Here is a 26,306-nt window from a genome sequence, read left to right as displayed (position 1 = left end):
TGCATGTATCTGCAGTTACCCCTTCTACATATACTCTTTCCTGATATACTGTTAAATAAAATTAATTCTGCATGATATAAGTAAGGCAATCTTATTTAACAATAACCGTAACTTGTATAACAAAAAAACACAAGTCTTATTCTTGAGCATATGATGCCTATTTCTGTAAAATAAAAATTGCATAAGACATTTATGCTTATCATTCAGCATGTGACAAATAAACAAACCGACACAGTTATTGACATCTTTCACAGTTCTAAAAAATTGCAATAATCCGCCAATGTCTAAATGTTCCAGGCATTCATTGAATTGACTGGGCATCTAAACAAAGCAATCTTGCTCTACAGGGTCACTCCCCTTATTGTGTCTACTACAATAGCATGACTTGGGGAGAGTAGGACATGTTGACATGGAGCGCCCAATTTACTTTAGATCTTTCCGTCTATTACAAATTTTAGTTCAGATACCTTGACGCGGACGTGGTCGCCATATTGGACAGGCCATATATCAATCATAAACTAACCTTTTCATTGTGGTAGGACAAAATACTTGGACTAAATTGGATCATTTCATAGAAACTACACCTCCCAGTCCAAGTGAGTCCTACGGTGCTTAGTTTGTTTCTAAGCAGGGGTGAAGAGAGAATTTGCTGCCAGGGGAGAGTGCTGACTCTGTTAGGTGAGAGTGGCGTCTTGGGGAAGAAGCAGAAGAGGGACGCCCTATTTGATTTTTTTATCCTGGGTATCCACAAAAACCTGTAACTGTGTGTGTGCTGGCCGCATTCTACTACTAGCCAACAGTGTTTTGTGGCATAGGAGTAGAGTCATTGCTCCAAGTGCCAAAGAACGCACTGAAGATGTGGACAGCGAAAAATTGGACCAACTTGAGCCTTCAGGGCCCCAATGATGCATAAAAGCACCATTATAGCAGCTTAACCTAGCCCAGAGTCCTCACCACGACCAGTAAGTAGTCGGAGGAAGAGTAAGGCCACCCGCTACACACATGGCAAGATCACATTTCTGAGAGTTTCATCTCTTTGTGCCTTTTCAATGCTTTAGGATTTCAGATAATGCCAGATTGCTCCAGATTTTCCTTCTCAATGCTAGAATGCTGTAGCAGTTTGAGCTTCTTAAACTAGTGCTTTCTCAGTGCCGTAGAAGGTATGTGGTCTTTGTGCTGCATCACTAGTACTGACTGACATTTTGCCACCTGCACTGAACCATGTAACAGAACAAGGTGGCAGGTACTGATGGCTGAATGCATTGGGAGAGGGCAAGCAGGGACATGAGTGGCAACAAAAAAAGAAGCAGGGACATGGGGAGGCACCTCCTAAAAATAAAAATAAATAATGTGAGGTAGGAGGGGATGGACAAACACCCGCACCTAGAGTGCATCAGTGTTTGTCCAACAGTGAAATATAAGCCTTAGCAGTACAACTTCAGTACTATGGAACCTCAGAAAAAGACCATCCGCTAGAGTTGAGTTAGGGGCCTTCTCAGCCCTTTCAATGTGATCTTCCTCCAGTAATGCCTTCTTAGGGCTTTGAGAGTCAACAGACCCTATTACGTATAGGTCACACTTGATACGTATATGCTCAGGACATTGAGGAGCACCTTTTAGTAAGGACCGTTTATATATTGCATGTGTTGAAATATCTTTTCTGAAAACTTGGTAGTTTCTTGCCTAAGCTTTACTGTAGGCTGTTGCGCGTATGTGTATTGGCAGTCTGGTTTTGGAGCATTGTTGCACCCTTGACTGAGCTGACTTCTAAGAAGCAGCCCAAGAAGGTTAACTGGACTGACACCTGTCAGAAAGCTTTTGACGCACTAAAGACTGCCATGTGCACCGCACCCGTGCTTCATGCGCCCGACTTTTCAAAGGAATTTTTTGCCCAGACGGACGCCTCAGAGCATGGTATAGGAGCTGTTCTATCACAGATCAATGAGAAGGGACTGGACCAACCGGTAGCCTTCCTAAGCAGCAGGTTACTTCCACGGGAACAGAGGTGGAATGCAATTGAGCGTGAGGCATTTGCTGTGGTCTGGGCGCTGAAGAAGTGGAGACCATACCTGTTTGGGACTCACTTCTGGGTTTAGACCGACCTCAGGCCTCTTAGATGGTTGATGCAGATGAGGGGTCAGAATCCTAAGTTGTTAAGGTGGTCCATTTACCTACAGGGTATGGATTTCACGGTGGAACACCGCCCTGGTACAGAGCACGACAATGCTGATGGTCTGTCCAGATATTTCCGCCATAGTGATGGGAACCCCCAAGGGGATGGGTAATTCTCCCCACATTTCAGCTGGAGGGGACACCTGTTAGACCTGGCATCATTGGCGTGGGTCTCCCTTCCTCGCTACTCTCCCTATGTTTTATATTGGCTGGATTTAGATGTTCTGGCCACCGTGCCACTGCTACTCAGTGCCACAGCGCAAATGCTCCCTGTATATAAATGACTGTATGAATAAGGATAACTATAATACCTACATCGCTGTAGCCTGTTTCAATAGTGAGTTACCTTTCATTTCCCTGTCGCTACTGCGAAACGATCCATTCTCATAGACCAGGATGGGCTGTTTAAAGATTGCTTTCTATCATCCTACCGGGCCCTAGGAACCTGATAGGACCCTCGAGTTTGATACGTGTATGCTCAGGACATTGAGGAGCACCTTTTAGTAAGGACCGTTTATATATTGCATGGGTTGAAATACCTTTTCTGAAAACGTGGTAGTTTCTTGCCTAAGCTTTACTGTAGGCTGTTGCACGTATGTGTATTGGCCATCTGGTATTGGAGCAGCAGGGCTAGCTGGGTCAGACCTGGCTGGAGAGAAGAGATCGGTATTCAGAGCATGGGGAGGGTGACTCTTTGATCCGAGCAGGGCCATGCCTGGCAAGGTGAATTATGGCTCCACCTCCCACTGGGTGTCTGATAGCAGACCCCCTCATTCTGAAAGGGCAGGATGTCACCTCATAAACCAAGTGCTCCCCGACCCCACCGAACTGGTTCTGACCGAAGTCAGTGATTTTCAACCTTAGAGAATAAAGACTTTTTAGGTATAAAGGCTGCGCTGGAACTATGGCCAGGTTTGTTCCTTCTGGATGTCAAGATGAAACTCTGTCCGAGTGAACAGAGGAAAGGACTTTGCAACTTTCATCAAGCTTGCCGAGAAACTACCCGAGGGCCTAAATCGAGAGCACCTCCTGCAGAAGTTTCAGGGACATTAGACTGCACCCCGTCCGCCGTCGGAATTCCTGTGCGAGGAGTTCTGCTTGCAGGTGAGGCCTCCGTCGAGTAATCCAGAGCCTCTAGTTCTACTGCAAGGACCGCGGACTGGGCGCTTCTGAACTTTTGCTAAACCTGTGTGGGCTGCTGCAGCTAAGTGAGACCTGCCGCCGCTGAGAGCCCACCCGAATCGGAATTGAGACTTTCTAAACTTTCGCTGAACCTGTGCGGGCCGCTGCAGCTAAGGGAGAGCTGCCGCCACTGAGAGCCCGCCTAAATCTGTATCTTCAAAACTTTCGCTGGATCCGTGTGGGCCTCTGCAGCTAAGATAGAGCTGCCGCCGCTGAGAGCCCGCCTGAATCGGCACCTTCGGACTTTCCGCTGAATCTGCGTGGACCGCTGCAGTCGAGAGAGCGCTGTGGCCACTGAGCGTCCACCGTGGTGCCGCCTGGTCGAGACCCTAAATTGTCCCGTGGGCCGCCGCAGCTAAGAGAGAGCTGCTGCCGCTGAGTGCCCACACCCTTTGCTACGGTGCACCATCGTGATCTGTCCCGTGGGCCGCCGCAGCCAAGAGAGAGCTGCTGCCGCTGAGTGCCTGCACCCTTTGCTACTGTGCACCATCGTGATTCATCCCGTGGGCCGCCGCAGCCAAGAGAGAGCTGCTGCCGCTGAGGGCCCGCACCCTTTGCTACTGTGCACCATCATGATTCGTCCCGTGGGCCGCCACAGCCAAGAGAGAGCTGCTGCCGCTGAGTGCCTGCACCTTTTTGCTACTGTGCATCATCGTGATTTGGTCAGTGGGCCGCCGCAGCCAAGAGAGAGCTGTAGCCGCTGAGTGCCCACCCCTGGTGCTATTTTTTTATTTTTATAAAACAATTTTATTAGAAACAAAACTGCAGTAATGATGACATTACAGAGGCATTTCAGCAGGGGATACAAGCATTATAGCATGACATTACGATCTGCAATCCACAAGGAGCACCTAATATTACGCAGTGTGCAAGGCTTAACAGTACAATGAGGGTTACAATTACGCCTTCGGGTCAGGGAACATCACTTATAGGCTATGTTATTGATAGCCCTGAATTTATGTCATTAAGTCTGCACTCGCCTCCTCCACCACCGCGAGCCTCTCACTTCTAAGTTCCACCGTGGGAGAGATGCAGATTTCACCCCTGTATCTATTCCAGCATCCCCACTTTTATTCCCATTTTCCTGGGCATCCTCTACCTTTATATACAGTTTTCTCTGCTACCATTGTGTGGTCCATATCTTTTGCCAAATCTCGTAAATGAGGTACATTACTCACCCCCCACTTCTGGGCGATGTTTAGTTTTGCTATACTCCACCCCATGGTGGCCCTTGATGGTTCAGTTTGTGTGAGGTCTGTTGCCTCCCAGATATTGAGGAGGCATAGTGTGGGATATGGATGTATGGGTTTGTCACAAGTCCTTGTTAGTTGTCGAGTGAGGTCTTTCCAGTATTGTTGTATGTGGGGGCATTCCCACAGGATGTGTATGAATGTACCAATTTGGTTACAGTGTCTAAGGCAGAGAGTGTATGGTCTCCTACCTAGTCTAAATAACAGTTTAGCATCAAAGTATACCCGATGGAGGATCTTAAGCTGGACAAGCCGGAGTCGCATTGGGACTGCCACCACTCAGGGGGAAGTCTGAGCCTCTATCCAGTCCTCGTCAGCCATTTCCCCCAAATCCACCTCCCAACTTGCTCGTAGCTTCTGCATTGGGTCGGCCCGGTTTTTGATCAGTTTCTTGTACGTGAGGGAGATGGCCTTATGGTCCATTGGGTCCAGCAATAGCCTCTCTTCGAGAGGGGAGGAGTCTGGGAGGGGGTGACTTTAGGGAGGGCACCGTCTATGGCATGGCTGATCTAGAGATAGCGAAAATATTCTGACGGTGCTTGGTGATATTTGAGTTGGAGATCCGCAAACAACGCTTTCTTGCCCTTAATCCACATATCCCCCACGTGGAAATTCCGATCATGTCCCATTTATCAAACCCTGCACAAGCACTCAATCGTCCCAAAATGTCTGGTTCCCACAGGGGGTTAGCCGTTGTTAGGCGCCCCTGCCAGCCCATCTGCCGCTGGACTCCATGCCACACTTCCACTGTGCAGGCCGTGGGGCCAGTCAAATGTAATTTCTTGTGTTTTGTGTATAGAGCTCTGTTGTAGCCTCCCTTCCCCATTAACCAAAGGTCGGTGCGGAAGCTAGGGTCGGCATGTGACCCAAACACCCATTTATTGATGGCGATTAATTGCGACGCTTGGTAGTAGAGGTGCATGTCCGGCAGCCCGATACCTCCATCGTACCATCCCATAGTGAGTTTGTTCATAGCTATCCGAGGTGGCCTGTTATCCCACAGCAAGTCTCTAACAGCTGCCTCAATCTGCAAGAAGTAGGAGTCAGGGACCGGAATGGGAGTATGCTGCAGGGCATAAAGGAAGCGTGGTAGGGCGAGCATCTTGAATAATGACGCCCGTCCTAGAAGAGTAAGGGGTGTGTCTTCCAGTGGATGACATCCGATTTAAATCTCTGTAATGGTCCCAACAGATTCTGTTCATAAAACAAAGTTGCTTCTATTGTTATAAAGATGCCAAGGTACTGGGAACCCTGGGACGCTACTGGAATGGTATATCCCCGAGGACTTTGCGGAGGGTCACCCCAGAGGGAATACATCTGGGATTTGGACCAGTTTATCTGGTAACCGGAGTGGGCCCCAAAAATGTGGAAAATATGGAGAACGCAGCGGAGTGAGCGCGTCGGCGAGGCGAGGTAGGGCAGAATATCGTCTGCATATAGTGATATGCGGTCTTTGTGTTCGTCCATCCATTTGATACCTCTGATCTCTGGGTCCCCCCTAATCCAGACCGCCAAAGGTTCAACGACCAGGGCAAAGAGGAGCGGCGACAAAGGGCAGCCCTGCCTCGTACCACGACAAAGGGGGAAAGAATTGGAGCGATGGTTGTTCACTGAGACATGCGCAATGGGGAGCGTATATAAAAGTCTGATCCATCTAAGCAACTTGGGTCCGAACCCTATGCAGGTCAGAACTGCAAACAGATAATCCCATGCCACGGTGTTGAAGGCCATTTTTGCGTCAAGCGCGAACAATATCGCTTCTTCCTCTAGTGTCTCCACACGGCCTAGTGCGCCATGGACTCGACGTAAATTTCGCGCCGTGTTCCGACCCGGCATGAATCCCGACTGGTCTGGGTGAACTAAGTCGGTGAGATAGGGAAGCAGATGGCTAGCTAGCAGTTTGGCCAGAATTTTGGCCTCCACGGTTATCAGCGATATGGGTCGGTATGATGTGCACTCGTCCACCGGCTTACCGGGTTTATGAATGACCGGAAGAAGGCAAATCTCATAGCATTCATTATATAGATTCAGCAAGTGGGGGGCGAGCATCATAGCCATGGGTTTTAGCAGTTCAATCGGAAGCCCATTGGTGCCCATCACCTTACCCGCACAAATGTCTTGAATGGCTTTCTGAATCTCATCAACTGAGAGATCAATGTCTAAAGCCTCCCTATCCTGTTGGGAGATACATGTTACATCAATGGTAGCGAGGAGATCTGCCGCCCACGATGCTTGTGAGTGTTATGAACTACCATACCCTTGCTCATAGTGGTGCGCAAACGTCTCAGCAATGCCCTGGTGATCGGTGATCAGAGCATCATCAGGCCCCTTAATTACGCGCACCCATCTCGCTGACTGTTCCTTACGTTCCAGCCATGCCAATAGTTTCCCAGTTCGCTCACCCTGTTTGTATATTCTATGACGGGTGGCGAGAACACGCCTGTTGGCGTCCTCCAAGAGCAGTTGCCTATAATCCTGTCTCTTAATATTAAGGTCATGTTGAGTATCCCGATCAGGGTTCTGCGCGGTGGTGCGTTCAAGTGTTAGGATCTCCTTTTCCAGTTTGCTCACTCTCCGGTTGCGCTCTGCCCTGTGGCCCACCATCACAGACAGTGCTCTTCCCTTTATGCACCCCAAAGTGTAATTGCCGATTTCACAGACCTTATGTTCTCCTCAAATTAATAGTCAGTATCTTTCTGTAAGTTTTCCCTGATGTGCGGGATCTTTAACGCCCAAGGCTGGATCCTGATGGGACCGGGTTGTGTGGCACGTTGAGCTCCGAAGACCGCCAGGACCGGGGAATGATCCGACACTCCCCGCGCGAGGCAAGCGGAATCGGTGAAGTCTTGTATATGTTGTGCGTGGGTAAACAGGTAGTCAATTCGTGACTGATTGCCGTGCACACCGGATTGGAATGTGAAAAGTGTGTCAAGGGGATGTGACCATCTCCAGATATCTACCACCCCCAAGGCATTAGTGAAGTCATGTAGTTGTGAACCATGTGTCGAGTCACGTCTGGGTGAGGATCTGTCAATTTGGCCGTTCATTGTCAGGTTAAAGTCACCCCCCATCACCAGAGTACCCACAGGTAAGTTCAATAATAGCGCCCCAACATCTGTTAGTGTCATACCTTGCAGACCTGGTGGGGCATATACTGAGATAACATTAAGGACTCTGCCCTCCCAAATGCCCGTACAAGCAGCGTATCTACCCTGCGGATCAGTCCACGTGTTATGTATCACATAAGGGCAGCCTTTACGAAGGAGGACCCCAACCCCCCTGGACCCCGTGGTGAAGCCCGAGTGTGCCACCATCCGATATCCCTTCCTGTTAAGGGCCATACAGGAATGACCTATGGGTTTCTTGAAACAGCACCATATCAAGTCCCTGACGGTGGATATATTGCAGCACAATACCACGCTTAATTTTGTCCCCTAACCTGTTGACATTCCATGTCATGAGTCTGAGTCCCTGGCCTCTAGCCATTATCCTCTAATAGCAATACAATGGAATATGTGGAGAGTCCCCGGCACATGAAACCCTCACCGGCAACTTTCTGTGCGGTCCCTAGTGTGTCACAGCGCAACTCAGAGCTTTGAATTGTAAAACCAGTGATCTGGATGCTAGCACCTGCGAAGATGCACATATAGAAGATGCAATTTAGTCCTGCTGCAAATAAACAATTACATATACCCCCCCAATAAAACCAACCCAATCTGACCCAGATTTGCTGTAACTTACACCCCTCCCTGCCTCCCTGCTTAACGGGACTATAACCGCCCGCCACCCCCAACATGCAGAGTGCCTGTCGCCCACCCATTAACAATTCGAGGGAACATGAGCTACCCCACTCCCAGTACAGTCACAAAGGTTCCTAGTCCCCGTCCTGACCCCACCCCGAACACAGTGTAGAACATCAGGCCCTGTCCGGTTTTCAACTATCCCCCAACGGTACCTCAGATCAAGGATCCGTACAACAGCGGCCCCCCATTATAGGAAACAATCACCATAAAGCGGTTGAACATGAAGAGAGAGCATTTCAATTACAGTTTAAGAAGGCATTTTGAGCGCTGGGCTGGTCTCTCAAACCGTGACAAGTTATGGTGCACTACAAGCAAGGGTAATCCCCCCCTCCTCCTGACCAGAGCCATAGGCATTGTGCTCACAGTGAAAAGGTTGGGATTCCGAGTCTACATCAAGAAGTGCCCCGGAGAACTCTCGGGGACCGGGAATAATACCACATAATCTTACCAGCGGCCAGAGTTAGCGCCTCCCTGTGTGTCCCTGGGAGTCAGAGTCTGAATGTGGAGGAGAGCGTCTCTGCTGATGCCAATCCTCTGCCTCATCGGCCGCCGAAAATCCTTTCTTCGCCTTTTTCTCGACCGTGCACCTGCCCTCCAGCCAATCCCATGCATATTCAGGTCGCGTAAAAAAACGCGACTTCCCGTTGGCCTCCACACGCAACTTAGCGGGGAACATCATTGCATATTTGACTTCTTGGTCTCAGAGAGCCCGTTTCACCTCCAGGAAGCTGCGTCTCTGTTTCTGCACTTTGAATGTGAAGTCGGGAAAGAATATGATTTTGCTATTTTCTAAGGTAAGCGGCGGGGCCGCTCTTGCGGTTTGAAGAATGATGTCCCGGTCTCGGAAGTTGAACACTCGGGCAAGGAGCGGCCTAGGGGGCGCCCCCGGCTTGGGTCGGCCTCCCGGCACGCTGTAAGCTCTTTCAATCGAAAAACATTTTGAGAGTCCTCGGGGTTGCAAATGTTTGAAGACCAACTCGACATAGACTACGCAGCTCGGCCATTCAAAAATTGCTGTCGCTCCATGGTAATCAGGCACAGTATTTTAGCTGATATTGCAACATTGTTTTAAAACATTTTAAACATTTTATTCCTTCCTACCTCTATTGCGTTATTTGCACATTGCCTGTTCCTATCCCCGGTGTTAGTTCAGCCCCAGGCACCCCGGTCCGTCACGGCAAGTGCCGGTTGAACGGAGGGTGCAGAGGAGGCGAGAGCAGACACACTTCCGGGCTGGGGGCCTTTCCGGCGCTGAGCGGTCTAGTTGCTCAGCGCCCCTCACCTTAAAGCTGTGTTCATAGCAAGCGCGAGTCAGACGACATAGACTACGCGGCTCGGCCATTCAAAAATTGCTGTCGCTCCATGGTAATCACACACAGTATTTTAGCTGCTATTGCAACCTTGTTTTAAAACATTTTAAACATTTTATTCCTTCCTACCTGTATTGCGTTATTTGCACATTGCCTGTTCCTATCCCCGGTGTTAGTTCAGCCCCAGGCACCCCGGTCCGTCACGGCAAGTGCCGGTTGAACGGAGGCTGCAGAGGAGGCGAGAGCGGACATACTTCCGGGCTGGGGGCATTTCCGGAGCTGAGCGGTCTAGTTGCTCAACGCCCTTATCTATTTCAACTCAATGGTCTGTCGAGTGCGCAGCGGACGCGCGCAGCGGGCGCGGCGCCGGCGCGCCAAAGGCAAGCCCGTCTGCGCCCGTCCGCGCCTCGTCCGGGTCCAGGGCCACCCCCTATACTCAAATAATGTCAGTCCCTAAGAGCATAAGTTACACTAGTGGGGAACTGCTTTCGCTCAGGCCCAAATCCCGCTGCCGCACTCTAACTGTAACAAAAGAAACCAAGCAATGCCCACGATGCCAACTCACCTTCGATTTTTCACACAGTAGAAGGTTAACACCTCTCCAGAACCGCCCCATCAAACCAACTTGTCAAACCATTAAAGCCGGGTTAATTAACGCACACTCCTTAGTCAAACACAACACAGAAACGGCTAATCTAATAGAAACCCAAAAACTAGACCTCATTTTCATCACTGAGACCTGGGCTGATGACGCCTCAGATATAGACTTATCACTAGCAATCCCAGAGGGATACTCTATCACTAGGTCGGACAGGAAAGGGAAACCGGGTGGAGGCCTGGCCATTATCTATAGAAATGAACTAAAGACTAAGGGCTCAGACCAGGGCAGCAACCCAGACTGCGAAACCCTCTTCTTTCAGATTAATATCACTGAAAACTACACATTTAAGGGCCTTTTGATTTATAGGCCACCTAAGGCAAGAACACCACTGACACAACTGCTTAGCCCATTTCTGGAATCTAGTGTTGAAAGGCTATGATTTTTCCTTTTTGGGAGATTTTAACCTACATCTGGAAAAAAGCTTGGATACAGTCACAGCTACACTGTGTGATGCGCTGGCCAACTTAGCTATAGTTCAGATCGTCACTCAGAGCACCCACACAGCCGGGCATACTCTAGACGGGATTTTTACTTCTAATCCCGACATTAAAGTTTCAGACATCTTACCGGTTCCTTGGTCGGACCACAAGGTCATATTATTCACTATCAATGTAAGAAAAACCCCAAACACAGCCGCCCGCCCTACTAGAAGTGCATCATATTTTGACTGGGGCAGGCTAGACTCCATTAAACTAAATGAGCAGCTTACTCTCACCACCCCTGAGTTGGTACCTGACAGTAACATTGCCACACATCAAATCTCAAGCTGGATAAAGGAAGCCATTAACGAACTAGTTCCGCTAAAAAAAGCCACTTCTAGGAGAAGAACCCCTTCCCAACCTTGGTTCTCGGACTTACTAAAATCACACAAACAATATTTTAGAAGGGCGGAGAGGAGATGGAGGACCAATTATGATCCTCATCTGAAAGCTGAATACAAAACCTCTTTGGCTATGTACAAAAAATCAATATTAGAAGAAAAAAGCAAATACTTTGTTCGAAAAATTGATGAGGCAAAGAATTCTAGTAAAGAACTGTTTGCTACTGTTAAAAAACTGACAAAAATTGATAGTGACAAACAGGTAATAATCAGCTCTGATTTCTGTGACACTCTGGGCCAATTTTTCGTAGATAAAGTGACCACAGTTTACGAATCCTTCAAACTGACCGATAAGGTCTCTTCCACACAGCCACACACAGTTCCCAAAGAAGTGGAACAAATTCTCCAAACAATTAAGATGACCAAGTCTGGGAGTCTAACGGACCCTTGCCCCCCGAAGGTTGTGCATCTTTTTCCTGAGCTAGTGAGTGAACAACTATGCATTCTTTTCTCTCATATAGTAAACTCAGGCCACTTCCCGGATACATGGAAAACCCCCTCTGTACTGCCACTCTTAAAAAAAACAAATCTGGATCCACAGATTCCGGCGAACTACAGACCCATTGCAAGAATTCCTTTCGCCGCTAAGGTTCTTGAGAAACTACTGAATAAGCAACTGTCCTTGTTCCTCTCTGACACTCACGCCCTAGACCACTCGCAATTTGGCTTCCGAGAGGGACATGGGACAGAAACAGCATTGATCACGGCAGTCGAGGAACTTAGGAATATCCTAGACGCCGGAGGGAAGGCCGCCTTGATTCTATTAGATCTCTCGGCGGCCTTCGACACGGTCAACCATAATACACTTCTTACCCGTCTAGACGAAGCCGGAGTGCATTCGTCGGCCTGATCATTGTTTGCCTCCTATCTGTCCAACAGAACGTTTACAGTAGAGCTTGGGGAAGCAAAATCACAACCTTTCAGCTCGCCATGTGGTGTACCTCAGGGGTCAACCCTAAGCCCCACTCTTTTTAATCTGTATGTTGAGCCCCTAGCTGCAATCATTAGGAACTGTGGGTTTCTACCTGTCTCGTACACTGACGACACCCAAATAGTGGTGTCGATTAAAAATAATGTCAGTGAAACAGCAGAACATTTTCAAAACTGCATGAGACAAGTCAATCAATGGATGCAGAGTAATTGTCTAAAGTTAAATGGAGACAAAAGTAAAGTTATGTTGCTAGGTACTGATATGGAAACCTGGTCCCCGGAGTGGTGGCCGCCCAATTTAGGCCACTGCCCACTACCAGTATATAAACTGAAAAATCTGGGTTTTATACTAGACAACAAACTGACTTTTGAAGCCCAGTCCAACAAACTGGCATCAACCATGTGGTACATTTTGAAAGTAATAAGGAAGCTCCTGCCTTTCATCCCCTTAGATTCTCGTAAAACGGTGGTAACAGCCCTGGCCTTATCCAGGCTTGACTACGGAAATGCTCTGTATGTAGGGATGCAGGCTCAGCACCTAGCTAAACTACAACACCTGCAAAACACAGCAGCAAGACTGATTCTTGACATTCCCAGGTCTGAGCCGATTACACACAAACTAAGATCTCTACACTGGCTTCCAATAGACAAAAGAATAAAGTTTAAATCCGTTTGCCTGGCCTATAAGGCATTGCATGGGAGTGGATCTCATTTTCTAAAAACTCATTTACAACTATATGATCCTTCCCGGAATCTCCGCTCTAGCCAAGCAAAACTAATCCAGATTCCAAGATTCAAACAGGTCAGGTGGGGGGGAACAATTTACTAAAAAACCTACAGGTTCAGAGAAACCGAGGACCACCAAGGGGTGCTTCTAACTTTACGGCCTCATTGTGGTACTATGAGAGTCTGCAAGAGGGCACCAGATACCAACTCATAGCCAGAAAATATGGCCCGGCATCATGAAGATTGGGAGGGCACAAATGGCAAACTGCCATTTTACCTGGGGCTCCGACGATCAAGTGCGTCGGGGCTGAGGCTATAGTGCAAGAGCAGGGCAGAACACGATTAAGTACAGGAGAACGGCAGTTCTTGATATCACAAGTCAGTAAACTAAAATAAGTTACTTACACAGGTGCCATTTTAGTTGCAGGGCCTTCAGTTTCGAAGCAACGATTGTAAAAACTAAAATAAAGTAATAATGGGCAAAGGGTTGAATTTCTTAATAGTTCATGCTCAGAGTGGCGAACTGAACCCAAAAGTCCCATTAGCAGAAGGGTAAACGTTCAGCCAGAGAGCTATTAATGCGACTGACTAGTGCTTTTCAGAGAGGGCGGACGTCATTTCAGGCATTTGTCCTTCCCGGGGAGCCATCATTATTCAGCGAATCGTACAAAAAGGTTTGAAGTAGCATCTCCCACAACAGCAATTTTCTGACCATTTATGACCGCTACAGTGATTGTTGAGAAAATGTGATTTCATGACACAATGTTCCAGTCAGGGGGAAAAATATATTTCCAAACATTATCTAAAGGGCTGGGTTTGTGAAGTGACTATTGTAAAGAAAAAAAAATCCTGGTGTCAGATAAATTGGGATGGAGGCAGGTCAGTGATTACATCATGAAAGTTACAGGTTGCTTCTCTGTGCTAAATACTCATTTTGAACTTCCAAAAATGTCAGATTTGATGAAAGACCTTCAGGGCATGGAGCATAAAATGTTCTCAGAAGAGCTCATGTCAAGCGATGATGGCATCATGGACACGTGTTGCCAGGGAACTAGGGCCTGATCAGCCAATAGGTCTCGCTATTTGGGCTACTGGTCTTGCCAATGCTGTTTCGGGGGGTTAGGTGGTTAGAGGAGGGAGGCACATGAGGGAGAGACCAACACGGAGCAGGATAGGTGTTTTCCAGGTTTTGCGGGACCACAAAAGGAAGAGAGCGACAAGGAGTGTGGGGCATGGTGTGTTTTCAGGGTAGAGAAGCACACAAGGGGGAGAGAGTAACACAAAGCATGGAGGGAGTTTGCAGGGGGAAGCACACGAGGAAGAGAGCAACACAGAGCAGGCGGAGCACCTTCCTGGGGGAGAAGCACAGAACGGATAGAGAGGAACAAAGATCATGGGCAAGGGAGGTTTGAAGGGGAGAGAAGCGCACGATAAGGAAAGAAATATAGTAAAAGGGCAGGGGAGAAATGAGCAAGACAGGGATTTGCAAGGGAAAGCACACAGGAGAGAGAGCAACACAGAATGCAGGGGTGTTCAGAAGGTGAAGAAAGCACATGATGGAGAAAACAACACAAATCTGAAGAGTAAGATGTGTGGTCAGTACTTGTGTCTTGACTTGCCAATCTTGTTCAGTCCTCCCATGAAACATAGGTACTTTACCATCGCTTTTAATTGGCTGGCCTTTAGAAAGTTACATTTTCCTTGCTAGAAGCATGTGTAGGCTAATCAGTAATTGCTCTCCAATTTCTCACAACTATAGATTGCATTTGAATGTGTGAACATGGTGTGAAACGCAACTTTTTATTTCAGGTGTTTTGCAGCAGTTTCAAAATATTGTAGAGCTTTTCATTGCATAATAGGGTACAATGACTGCTATCTATTGCTTTGCACTTTGTAGTTTGGTTTTCACTGAGTGGAAAGGGTCACTCTAAGTGTCACACATACACACTGAAACCATGGAAATGTCACACATAAGTAGGGCTCCCGGTTTTATGGTATTTATGTTTTTTAACATTCCCGTCTGTATTTACCCATATTTATCTTTTGGCCATTTTATCTGTATTTATCCATATTTATATTGTGCTTTGCGTAATGAAGTTGTCAAACTGTACATTTCCATATTTATTTAACTGATAGACTCGCACTCATACTTTGCTGTCTGTCGTGTTTTAGCTATTTAAGCTGGCAAATATTACATAATAATAGATCCACTGTAAATACTAGCATTATACCATAAAAGTATGTTGACATATGTCATTATTTAAAGTAATGTCATCCTGTTTTTTAATTTTCATGCTGTCCAGCTGCTGGCCTATAATTCATGAAAGACAGCACAGAGAGTCACTTAAAAGTAGGACAATTTTCTGTATTTATCCACTTTTAAAAATAAATGCAGACAGAAAACGCATTGTTTTTTGTCTGTATTTATCTGTAAAAAATCCATAAAAACGGAAAACGGTGAGTCTTACACATAAGCATCCTGAAAACTTGGCATCTATTTGTATTAATTTGAGCTATGCACTATTATCTCATCACTTTGCGACATGGAAGACCATCCTAACTGAAATACACCATACCTATCTTGCATGGAAATCATTTCAACCCATTTTGTGCAGCTGCACTTTACAAGTGCATAACATAGCTTGAGGAACCGTATCTTTTGCTTTGCTCTTGACCAATTCTCCTCCGCACATCATGCATCACCTTTCCAATTGGCTTTCCTCTTAGTTCCCTAGTGGAATTGTCATTAGGGCAAGGAAGCATGGATGTTTCTAAGTTTAGGGTTAAAAATGATCACTTTTGAAAGGTCTCAATTCAGTCATTAAAGGCAACCTGTTGTGCTGCCAACATCCAAAAGCGCTTTAACCTCTTCAAATATCAAAATTGGGGTGCTCAAGATTGATGGAAATCTATGGAATGCCTCAGAATCGTTTCTAAGGAATGAATGACCATGGCAGCAGGATGCCACCATTCCTTCAACTATGAAAATGCTTACAGTTGCCTAATGTGGAGTATTTTATTTGCGCTACAGCTTACAGACAGTATCTTGGGAGCCATCCTATTCTAGAGAGCTCCCTGCCTTGCATTTGTCCTGCTCACACCTACCATGGTCCATCCTGGAACACAGCAGGGCCGCGTTGGGTCCCATGCTCAGCCAGGACACAACACAGATCACCAGGAGGTCGCACAGCCAGCTACTGCCAGACCGGAAACTTCTCTTCTCCCCCTAGCACAGAGGCTGCAACAGTGGTAGCCAAGAGAGGTAAAAAGCGCTGGTACTCCTTGCCAGAAAGAGTTTGGTTCATTTATGACCACAAATCTTTGTAATTTAATGTTCATACATTACACGGGAAATTAAATGAGCAATATCACACTGGTAAAATTGAAGATCATCAATTGGTAATTGAGGGAATTTTTCTTTTTCAAAAGGGCATTTTGTGACTTTCTCTTTTGTTTTATAGTAATACCACCACAAACCGGGATCGGTGGCTCATTGGGCCACAAACATTTTTCTAAGTGCAAATAGTAATGCAAAAAATATTTTTTGCCAAGCAATTTTGCAATTTTTTCTCCTCACCAACCATCAGTGAATATGAGAGTGACAAATGCAAAAAATATAGCTGACCCAATGCTTTCTGCTTTCTACAGAAATAAGCAAATGCAAATCCAGCATCATGGATTTCTTTTCAAATGCGAACAAGAGATCATGGTTCGATTCTGAAAGTAGCCTAGTACAGCCCAGTGCGTGCTTGAAAGATGTACCTGCACAAGATTCAGAGAGTATGATGTCAAGCCAAGGATCTATTCAACCTTCTCCACTGGAAGACTCTACAACAAAGATCTGGGATGCGGGCGACAGTTTTGAAAGGTATACCAGCTTGCCAGAGTGTTGGGACCACAATCAGTGAATCAATTTAAAGAAAAGTATCCATGGCTAAGCAGTGAAAATGGCCGCCTTGGCTGCAACATATGCAGTGAGGTTAGGCTTCTTGGAGCATCACAGGGTGTGGGTATGTCCAGAGAGTGGGTCACTGTGAGCATTGCTGCATCTGGCCCAACAAAAGCTAGCCAGTTAACCTCACTGCGGAAAAACAATCCATAAGCATAACATTTCTGAATCACATTCAAACGCATGTGATATCCGAGCTTCATCCAAGAAGGAAGTAGTGCGGTCAACGATCCTGGAGCAGCAGAGGCATTCTCATGCTTCAACAGTTAAGGTGTTTCGCACGCTTTACTTTTGTGCAAAAAATAATCGCCCCTATTCAGACTTTCCAGGTCTAGTAGCTTTGCAGGTTGCTAATGAGTCAGATATGGGCTCGATTCTACACAGCAAATTCACTGCAGCATAGATAACCGATTGCATTGCTAAGGAAATGTGGAGAAAGCTTTGCATCAGATTCGTTGAACAGGCTCCAAAAATCTCAGTTTATATTGATGAGTCAACAACCCATTCTTCCATGACTGTTTTAATTATTTATGTCCGTGCTGCAATCAATGGAAAAGAGCCCATCACCTTTTTTCCTTGACTTGCTTGAGTTGCCTATGGGAGATGCAGAGTGCATTGAGTCCTCACTGTTGAAATGTCTTGAAAAACATGGGTTTTGCAACAAGTTCCTTGCAGACAATTGGATATGGGTGTGCAGTGATGGTGCCAGTGTAATGCTTGGGAGAAACTCTGGTGTTTTCGAAAGGCTATGTTATAAATACCCTCGCCTTGTAAAATGGCACTCTCTTTGCCACCAGCTTGAGCTCAGTGTAGCGGACACAGTTGATACAGTGCCAGGCCTTAAGCACCTTGCATCATTTTTCGAAGAACTGTATGCCGTGTACCACCAGTCTCCGGTGGATTGCTTCTAGCACAAGGGCTATATGAGCAGTGTGGGAGTCATACCCAGCCCTTCACCAGCATTTTGTTCAGTCCAGCTTAAGTACTTCTTGTGATGCCAAACACCAGTCTACTTTCAGCGGGCTGAATAAAATCCTGACATCTTCCGATTTTTTGCTGAATCTAGCTGGTGTTGCAGATGTGGTTCATGAAATTGGAACACTGTCAGAAGCACTTCAAAGGGATGAAGTAACTCTGCCATGAGCTTACCAGCTAATCAATCGTTCAGTAAGGGCAATTGAAAAGCTTAAGGAGTTCCCAGGCACACACAGGAAGGAGGCTGAACAAGCTATTGAGAGTGGCTTATTTAGAGGAGTGCCAATCAGCTGGGAGGACTCATGTGGACAGGTAAAAATAAACCTTCCCCAGTTTTATCAAAAGCTGGCAGATAAGTTGTGCTCCAGGTTGTATGCACAGTCTGCAAGCAATAGATCGGGCACATCATCTCGGACAGATGAATTTTTAGTGCTTACATCAGAGATAGGTGTTATCAACCCACAGAAGTGGCCAAACGACATTGAGAGCTCATGGTATGAAGGTGAGGAGAAACTACAAAACCTGTGCAGGAGATTCTCTCTTAATTATAAAGGCGTATCTGAAGGCTTCAGAGACTATGTTGATAATGATGGTAATGAGATTCCAGAGCAACTGCAACCTGTTTTGAGGGCTATAAACACACTTCCTGTGACTTCAAGTGACTGCGAAAGGGGTTTCAGCGGGGAACAGCCATTACAACGCGGTTTATACCACGCAGTGCAGTTACATCGCATGCGTAACAACGCATGCGATGTTACAACGCTATGCCATTACAACGCAAGTCTTTACATCGACTTGCGCTAGATGGCGTGCTAACATTACAAATAGTGTAGTTTACTATCCCAACACCTTCCCTACTGTTAAGTGGACTGGAGTTGGAATAGTAAATTACACTTTTTTAATTTTAGCATGCCATCTAGCGCAAGTCGATGTAAAGACTTGCGTTGTAATGGCATAGCGTTGTAACATCGCATGCGTTGTAACGCATGCGATGTAGCTGCACGCGTTGTAAAAACCCGCGTTGTAATGTCATACATCCGTTTCAGCACAATGAACTTGATAATGTCACCCATACGAAACTGCCTTGGTTATGAACGCCTTTCCTCATTAATGTTTATAAACCTCATGAGCCCTCCTCTGCCTCTTTGGAATCCAATGCCATATGTCAACAGGTGGTTGATTGCTCATCACCATGCGGATGATACTCAGTCTAGAAAGGTAGATCCTACAGCCCAGCACAACAAAAGATATGCAGACGCATGGGTGTTTTTTAATTGACGGTTTTCAATGATATAAGCGGTCTTCCAAATTTTCCATGGTCAAACATTCGGTGTCAATATAACATGTCCCATAATGTCTGCAATAACAGATGTACAGAGTATCAGGTTGAAACTGTACAGAGTGCACCTTGCTTTTTTTTTTATCATGGTCATAGTATATTAAACTTGTCAGTATATTTAAATGTGGTGTTCTAGGTAGCGTAATAAATTTTATAGTTTTGATAATCACTATTATAGTTTCTAGCATGTGGTTTTCTTTGTTTTTTTACAACGCACAAACTCTGCTTTTGTTCATGGTGCCATGTTTTAGTATGCCTCGCTTGCAGCACTTAATGGCCTGACTAATGTTGTTGTGCACCAAACTTCATACACATTTGGGCTGTTAATTCCTCCATACAGGGACCTTAAGTCACAGGCTTAAGTACTGTGCAGCTTCAATTGTTAAATCTTGCAATCATAGATCTGCTACACATGTGATGTCACTTCTGGCTGTGATGTCACTTCCTGTTGTGATGTCCCTTCCTGTTATGATGTCACTTCCTGCCATGATGGCACTTCCTGCCGTGATGTCACTTCCTGTGACACCACCTAACTTGGAGAGTTTCCCCACTTCTTTTTTTGGGACTTGTGCCCTGACTCTAACAATGCATACATTACTTAAAACATATAGATACATTTTCATAGTATGATCCTCATACCACCCTTCCAAGAACCAATAGAATTTCACTTCATCTGCCAATTGGCAACATTGTCCAACTTTCCCTTCTCACAAAACCTAGATATTCACACGACCTTGGATAGAGCACCTTTGCTGATATATGATGAATGTACACCTTTTCTCACATTCATTAGCTCTGCACATCTATGCCACGATTTTCTTCTCAGTCCTCGCTATCAGTGAAACATTGTACTCGTTTCTGTAACTAATGAAGCCTTGGAGCCGTGCCTGCAGAGGAGAGAACATGGAAGCACACAAAAATGCACTTTAAATTCAGGCCTAGTTAAATTAGCATGGTTAAACACTACTAATGTGCACTTTGATTACATGGTTATATGTACACGTATAACTTCAAAATAAATGCAGTAATATATATGTAAATAAATGTGTGCTTACATTGAGTAAAGCACTTACAAACACATGCAACATAACATAAACATAAGCGTAAATATTTATGAAAACTACATTTCTTCCTCATGGTTAGGCTAAACATTAATGTGCACGCGTTTATGAATCTCTAGTTGCAATAGTGAATGCAATTCAGTAATACATCGAAATACTTCACTTGTCATTAATAAATTTAGGCACACAGAATATACGGAGGTAAGTGCACAAAGCTCTTGCTCTTCTGTGATGTGTAAGGGTGGAGCTAAAAAGACGCTGCTCCACCTCATGCAAATGAAGGAACTCCCTCTTGTGAGAGTGCTGTCTGCCCTTCTGTAAAACCAAAGTGCCCCGGGGATGCACAAGGCAGGAGCAAACGCCCGTTGTGCCCCCTGGGGCACTTCTGTAATACAGGCCCAGATGGCATCAGCTTTACCCAGGAGTGGTTTCTCAGTGCCAAAATTCCCACTTACAAACTATTACTATTTTGCAGTTTTTTCCATTAGATTTCAAACTCTGCACTTTTTCATGTTTATGCTTCTGTATAAGGATTCAAAGGGATCAGTGGCGTAGCTAGAGCTTCTGGCGCCCGGGGCTATCCCCTAGATTGCCGCCCATGGCAGGTAGCAGGGGGGGTGCGGGGGAAAAAGGACAGCGAGCAGCGGGGTGGATTTGCAGTGTTTAAGTTATGACGCCACTCTCTACTCCACTGCAGGTGAAAGCAAAGGTCGGAGCGGAGGTGCAGCGTGCCCAACACTAACCTTGCATCCCAATGCAGGGTGTCAGAGAGATTTACATAACATACAGATTGACAATACATCACGCAAGTGTGTAAATCAGTGTACAAGATGTGTTGCATGAGTCAGTGAGGGTTAAAAGGTGTAGCAGTCACATATCCTACATAGCTCACTGTGCTATATTAAAAGGCTTAGAGGGTCATTAGGATGGCGGGTGGACTTTGTCCGCCCGCCATCCTGTTAGAGAATGGGACCGCCCGCTATTGGTGCGGGGGTCCCGTTTCAGACACTAGGATGCACCCGCCACACTGGTGGGCGCATCCTGCATTCCTGACATTGCAACAGGCTATGCTCTCTCTGCTACAGGCCCCCAAGGGCAAAAACTGCCTACCTTTCCATGGCGGCGTTGCCCCCACGGAAAGGCACATCCCCACATTCATGCTAATATGGATGGCGGTGTCTCCCTGACAGTGCCACCATGTTAGCTGCTTTTCCGCCCTGTCGACTTTGCGACCGGGCGGAAAACCGGCGGACGGACTTTCCATCTGCCGGGGTCCCCCCGCCATGGTAAGGTGGCGGGGGAATTTGGAAGTGGGCGGTGGTTTTTAGCGGGCGGATCGCCACTGCCATACGGGCGGTAGCGATCCGCCCGCTATCCAAATGAGCCCCTTAGTATTTAAGAACTGCAAGTAACAAGGGGATCTGTGTTCAAAGCAGTAACTCACTTACCTAGCTACATCAAAAAAAAAAAAAAAACAATTCTGCCATCTGCATATTACATGATGTGCTTTGCAGGCACATTAACCTTCTATACTACCTTGAGTCAGATCTGGGACTACACAAACAGAAATCTCTCCAAGAAATATGTTAACCTCCAGGGTTATCTGACCAATTATTATTCCCTGATATTTACTGGGCACCTCTGCAGCAGATGTCTTAACCCTATAAAACTATTAGAAAACGCAGACTTTGTAACCAATTAATCATAAAAGATCTACTAACATGCTTCTCCTTGCTGCCAATTTCTTTGTGGAGGGTTTTAAAAAATTAGTAAAATTAGTTGAGACGCAGATTTTGCATCGGGATTGCGCCACTTTTATTTTAGCACAACCTCAAAGCAAAATCTAATTTGTTAAATCTCATAATGTGCTTAAATGCACTCATGATATACCTAATAAAAACAAATGTGTGAGATCATAATATCTGATGTAACTTCTTGTGCTGTCAGTTACTGTGATGCCATGTGTGATGTCATGCATTGTGACATCACTGACTGTGATGGCACACACCATGATGTCACTTGCATACTGACTAACTAGGTTAGTCCCCACCCATGTGCTGGAGCTGCAAGAAAGTCCACAGCTTCAAGGCCTTCCATTTTAGGAAGGAATAATTTTACTCAAAAACAAAACCTGCTTTGCCAATTTTTCCCCAAAATTATACCCCATTACTTTCAAGAGTAACAAAAATACAATGTACCTATTTTTGCCCACAGCGCAGACAGTTTCATGCTCTCTCATCCACATGCCTTCCAAAGGCCTGCACTCCTGGTAAAAGAACTGTATAACTTCCAGTATTGCTGAAGTAACAGAGGTCAGTGACTAAACAGTCAAAACTGCGAGAACTACTCTCTTCTACCCTCGGAGGGGGGCTCGTTTGTTAAAGGTTGTTTGCCTAAAGGCTACCAAGATGAGTGTTGGGCGGAAGCATTAGGAGCTCTAGCAATAATTTAGACATTGGGTGGTGGCGGGCTTGAAGTTTCCACCGCGTGCTTTATGAATGACGCAGTGCGCAATAGGAAGGGGAAAAAGGATGTGTTTGGGTGCCACAAATGTCACAGGTCACCCATGCACAAGGGGGGGAAGAGCGTGAATGGCCCAGTGAAGGTAAGGGGGGTCATCGTGAGTGGGTGAGTGGAGGCAGGCAAAGGTGGCTGGTGATGGTTTGAGAGAAGAAGAAAAACATGTGAGAGATCAGGTCATCTGTAACAGAGGTCAGGAAACCTATTACTGAAGGAGAGTGGCGCGGCTCGAATTCAAGAACATAACAATTTAGAAATTAGTTAGGGGTGTGGGGGTGCCAGGGTGGGGGTGGTTGAGAATAGGAGACGCTATGATGGTGTTTACAGGTGACTGTTTAGGATGGCTGCAATGGAGCGTGGTCTAGGGTGGCTAGAAGAGATGAAATTGCGCTGGACTCGAGCGCACCCGTGGCCTGACTGCAGATGTTCGGACTCGCTAAGGCCTGGCTCCGTCCCGGCCCTGAGTCTCGGGATGTATCACTCTTTCTCACCCCGACCTCCCTGGGAGCCTCGCACATTGATCCCGTACCAGGGGCTTGCTATGGGTTGCTGCAAAACAGCCTCCAATAAACAGGTTGGTGGTGGTGCAGAGCTCAGGGTGTGTTTGTATACTACTTAAGGGTTCAAAAGTCAGCGATGCCCTGCTGCTGACCCAAAGTTAAACACGAGGTCGCGGGCAGGGCTTGGCTCAGGACTGCCGTCTGCCTGCAGGTCAGACAGCCCCGGCTGGTCTCTCACCGGACTGTTACAGGGAGCAGCAGTCGGCACTCCAGTCCCACCTCCAGCACGGACTTCATAGCTGCCAAGGTTTCAGATTCCTAATGTGTGACATTTTCCTATTTTCAATGTAATTATTTATGAGTGATATTCAACAGCTATGAGTGACACTTTCTCGCCAGCAAAAATCAAGCAATGAAGATGAGTGAAACATATATATCAGAAATTACAGCCATTTCAGCAATGAAAAACTCTACAAAGATCTTAAAACTATTGCAAAGCACCAGACATGGATGTGCACTTTCTGACATGAAACAGACTGCATAGCTGCCACGTTTTAAGAGTGCTCATGTGTGAAATTTTCAAGGTTTCAGGACACCTGTGAATGACATTCAACTACTAAATGTTTCGAGCAAAAACAACAAATTAAGTACATAAAACAGATAAACGTTAAGAAATTACACTAATGTGAGCAAAGGCAAGTTATGAAAAGAACTTGAAACTGCTGCAAAACACCTGATCCTACTGTAAAACGATTATATACCCACAAACTACTCACATCTTACATGAGTTTACACTTGTCATCATTACTGCTTCTTGCAAAGCCACAGATAAATTGCATTTGACAGTGTAAAATTGCCAGATCGTGTTTGGCTACGGAACACCTTATCGTACTTAGTTCAGCAACTCAACTCATCTTCTTATTGCAATCTGAACCTTATTGTGCTCTCTTCCTAAACACAAACATCACTGCACGGATTCTAGTGCTTGCTAGTGTAACAGGCCACTTACCAATGGAAAAATCCTGCCTGGAGCTGTAGTTTCTAAACTGCAGTGGCAAACTCGCGGCTGACAGTGCTGTGCTCAGCTGCTCACAGACAGTGCTGTGCTCGAGTCTGTGGGGCAGTCCATACACCACGGTGCTCTGACCGGGGCAGAAAGGGCAAATGCTCTCAGCAGCAGAACTGCAGTGTGCGCGGTGGGTGTCTTTTAAAAACAGCGCTCACCGTAACATAACAGGAAACAAGTGGAGTACTTTATTTTGCCAAGGCCCTACCAGGGTCGCAGCAATGTCTTTCTGGGGTCCCGGCAGGACTTGTAAAAAACATACCTGATCCTGTCTGGAGTTAGTCACCCGCCATCCACTGACGGAGAGCCAGGCTGTGGAGGCATGCATGAGTGCATTGAAAGGAGCCGGCCCTGACAATAAACAAGATTTATTTTTTTATATCCTAACAGTTACCGGCCGGCGGCTGCCTATTTAAATTATGACATAGAAAACAAAAGCAGAGAATTCCCTGCTCTACTTACTTTTTGCTGCAATTTAAAGCTTGCGAGCGCGGCAATTTGGTAAAGGCGCTTGTGGCCAATCAGAAGTACGACTCTCCCGAGGGCCGCAGAACGTCGGGCGGGAGGTTATTCAGGGCGGTTCACCTCTACACAGGCAGTTACAAAGTTAAGAGCAGAAATCAGGGTATCTCACAGGGATCTATTCGACTATCCCCACTTCTTTTTACCATCCAAAACGATTAAAGCTCTTTGGCATGAAATCTCAGGCCAGCCTGGAAACGTGCATGCTGCAGCTTTCACGCTTGCACGTCATACACGTGAGGCAGCGCAGCCGCCTCCAAAATAGTGCCGCCTGGGGCGGACCGCCCCCACCGCCCCCCCCTAGCTACGCCCCTGAAAGGGATCGGTTGCACCTCTGGTGGCCGAGGGGGCGGATTGGGGGGTTTGGTCCTTGTCACCTCCCCTAAACTTTAGTGCCTACCAGGCCCATGGGCGCCAAGAAACATGCAGGAGCGCTATAAACTGCACAGGCAGCCCTGTGGTGTCACTTCTTCCAAGAGGTGGCCTAGCGTCGCAAACACCCGGGGACGTGTATCTGCTTCGCTCCCACTGAGGGAGCCGGGCTAATTCATGCCACATATTTCGAGTGGGGGTTCTACCTACACAGTTATGTGAAGAATCCACGTGGCGGGAAGTCATCAGAAAATCATGTTTGTGCACCGAGAAACATCACCGCACGTGCAGCACAGTCTCTGCGTAGCGTATGTCCCGGAAGTGTCTTAAACACCGGTTTCACCCACCTACGTTGGAGCTTACAGTACAAGCGACACAAGAAAGTAGCTAATCTTCAGATTCAAGAGCTTTCGAAGCCGGGTGACAGACACGTGTTTCGTGGCACGAAACCAACAAGGCCCGGATTAATCGCATTTTTTTTACGTTGGGCAAAATCGTAGCAAATGCTGTTTTGCACAATCTTGCTGCTTCTGCAACAGGGTATTACGCGAACAGATTCTTCTGCCGTGCCGTCCACGTCACATAGAAATGTCTGCGTTATGGAAAAAAGAATGACAATATTATGAAACAAAAAAAAATGGAAACTCGTATCTTCCTTATAATCCACATTATTAAATAAATCTGAAAAGGAAGAGCAAATTCTTTTTACTTCAATTTCCGACTATTCTAAAATGTTATGTAACGTGGATAAGATCAAACCTTGCTCCATTTCCTATTAAGCGGCAGAAACTTGTACAAAAAACATTTCTTCCAGTGCAAGGTTTATGTATAATAAGGCAAATGCACCAAAAGCCAGCCCTAGAGCCCACGGTAAAACGCACAGCTAAGATTTACATTATGACGTTATTCTCGTTAGAGGTGGGCGGAATTTGCGAAATTCACTTTAGCAAATTATCGCGAAAATGTTAAAAATCTCCGCAAACGCGGAAATATCGCGAAGATGCAGAAGTTTTTTTCCCGCCCGTTCGCGGTATTTTCTGCGTGGTTGCGGCTCGCCAACTTACCCATGCGGTTGCTCGCGGGCGCGG

At 46.4% G+C, this 26,306-nt stretch overlaps 1 long non-coding RNA gene across 1 annotated transcript in view; it reads right to left on the bottom strand.

Annotated features, from left to right (window-relative positions):
- The window catches only part of LOC146775954 (uncharacterized), a 137,220-nt gene extending 112,158 nt beyond the window's left edge, over positions 1-25,062 (bottom strand). The window contains exons 1-2 of the long non-coding RNA XR_014972109.1: positions 24,787-25,062; positions 19,911-20,064 (exon numbers count right to left, since the gene is read on the bottom strand). This is a non-coding gene — a long non-coding RNA (uncharacterized LOC146775954). The remainder of the gene's footprint in view (positions 1-19,910; positions 20,065-24,786) is intronic.
- Positions 25,063-26,306: the final 1,244 nt, after the last annotated feature.

This window comes from Triturus cristatus, chromosome 12 (assembly GCF_964204655.1).
Source record: "Triturus cristatus chromosome 12, aTriCri1.1, whole genome shotgun sequence".
Classification (NCBI taxonomy): domain Eukaryota; kingdom Metazoa; phylum Chordata; class Amphibia; order Caudata; family Salamandridae; genus Triturus; species Triturus cristatus.
Note: the sequence above shows the minus strand (reverse complement) of the source record. Positions and strands in the feature narration are given on the sequence as shown.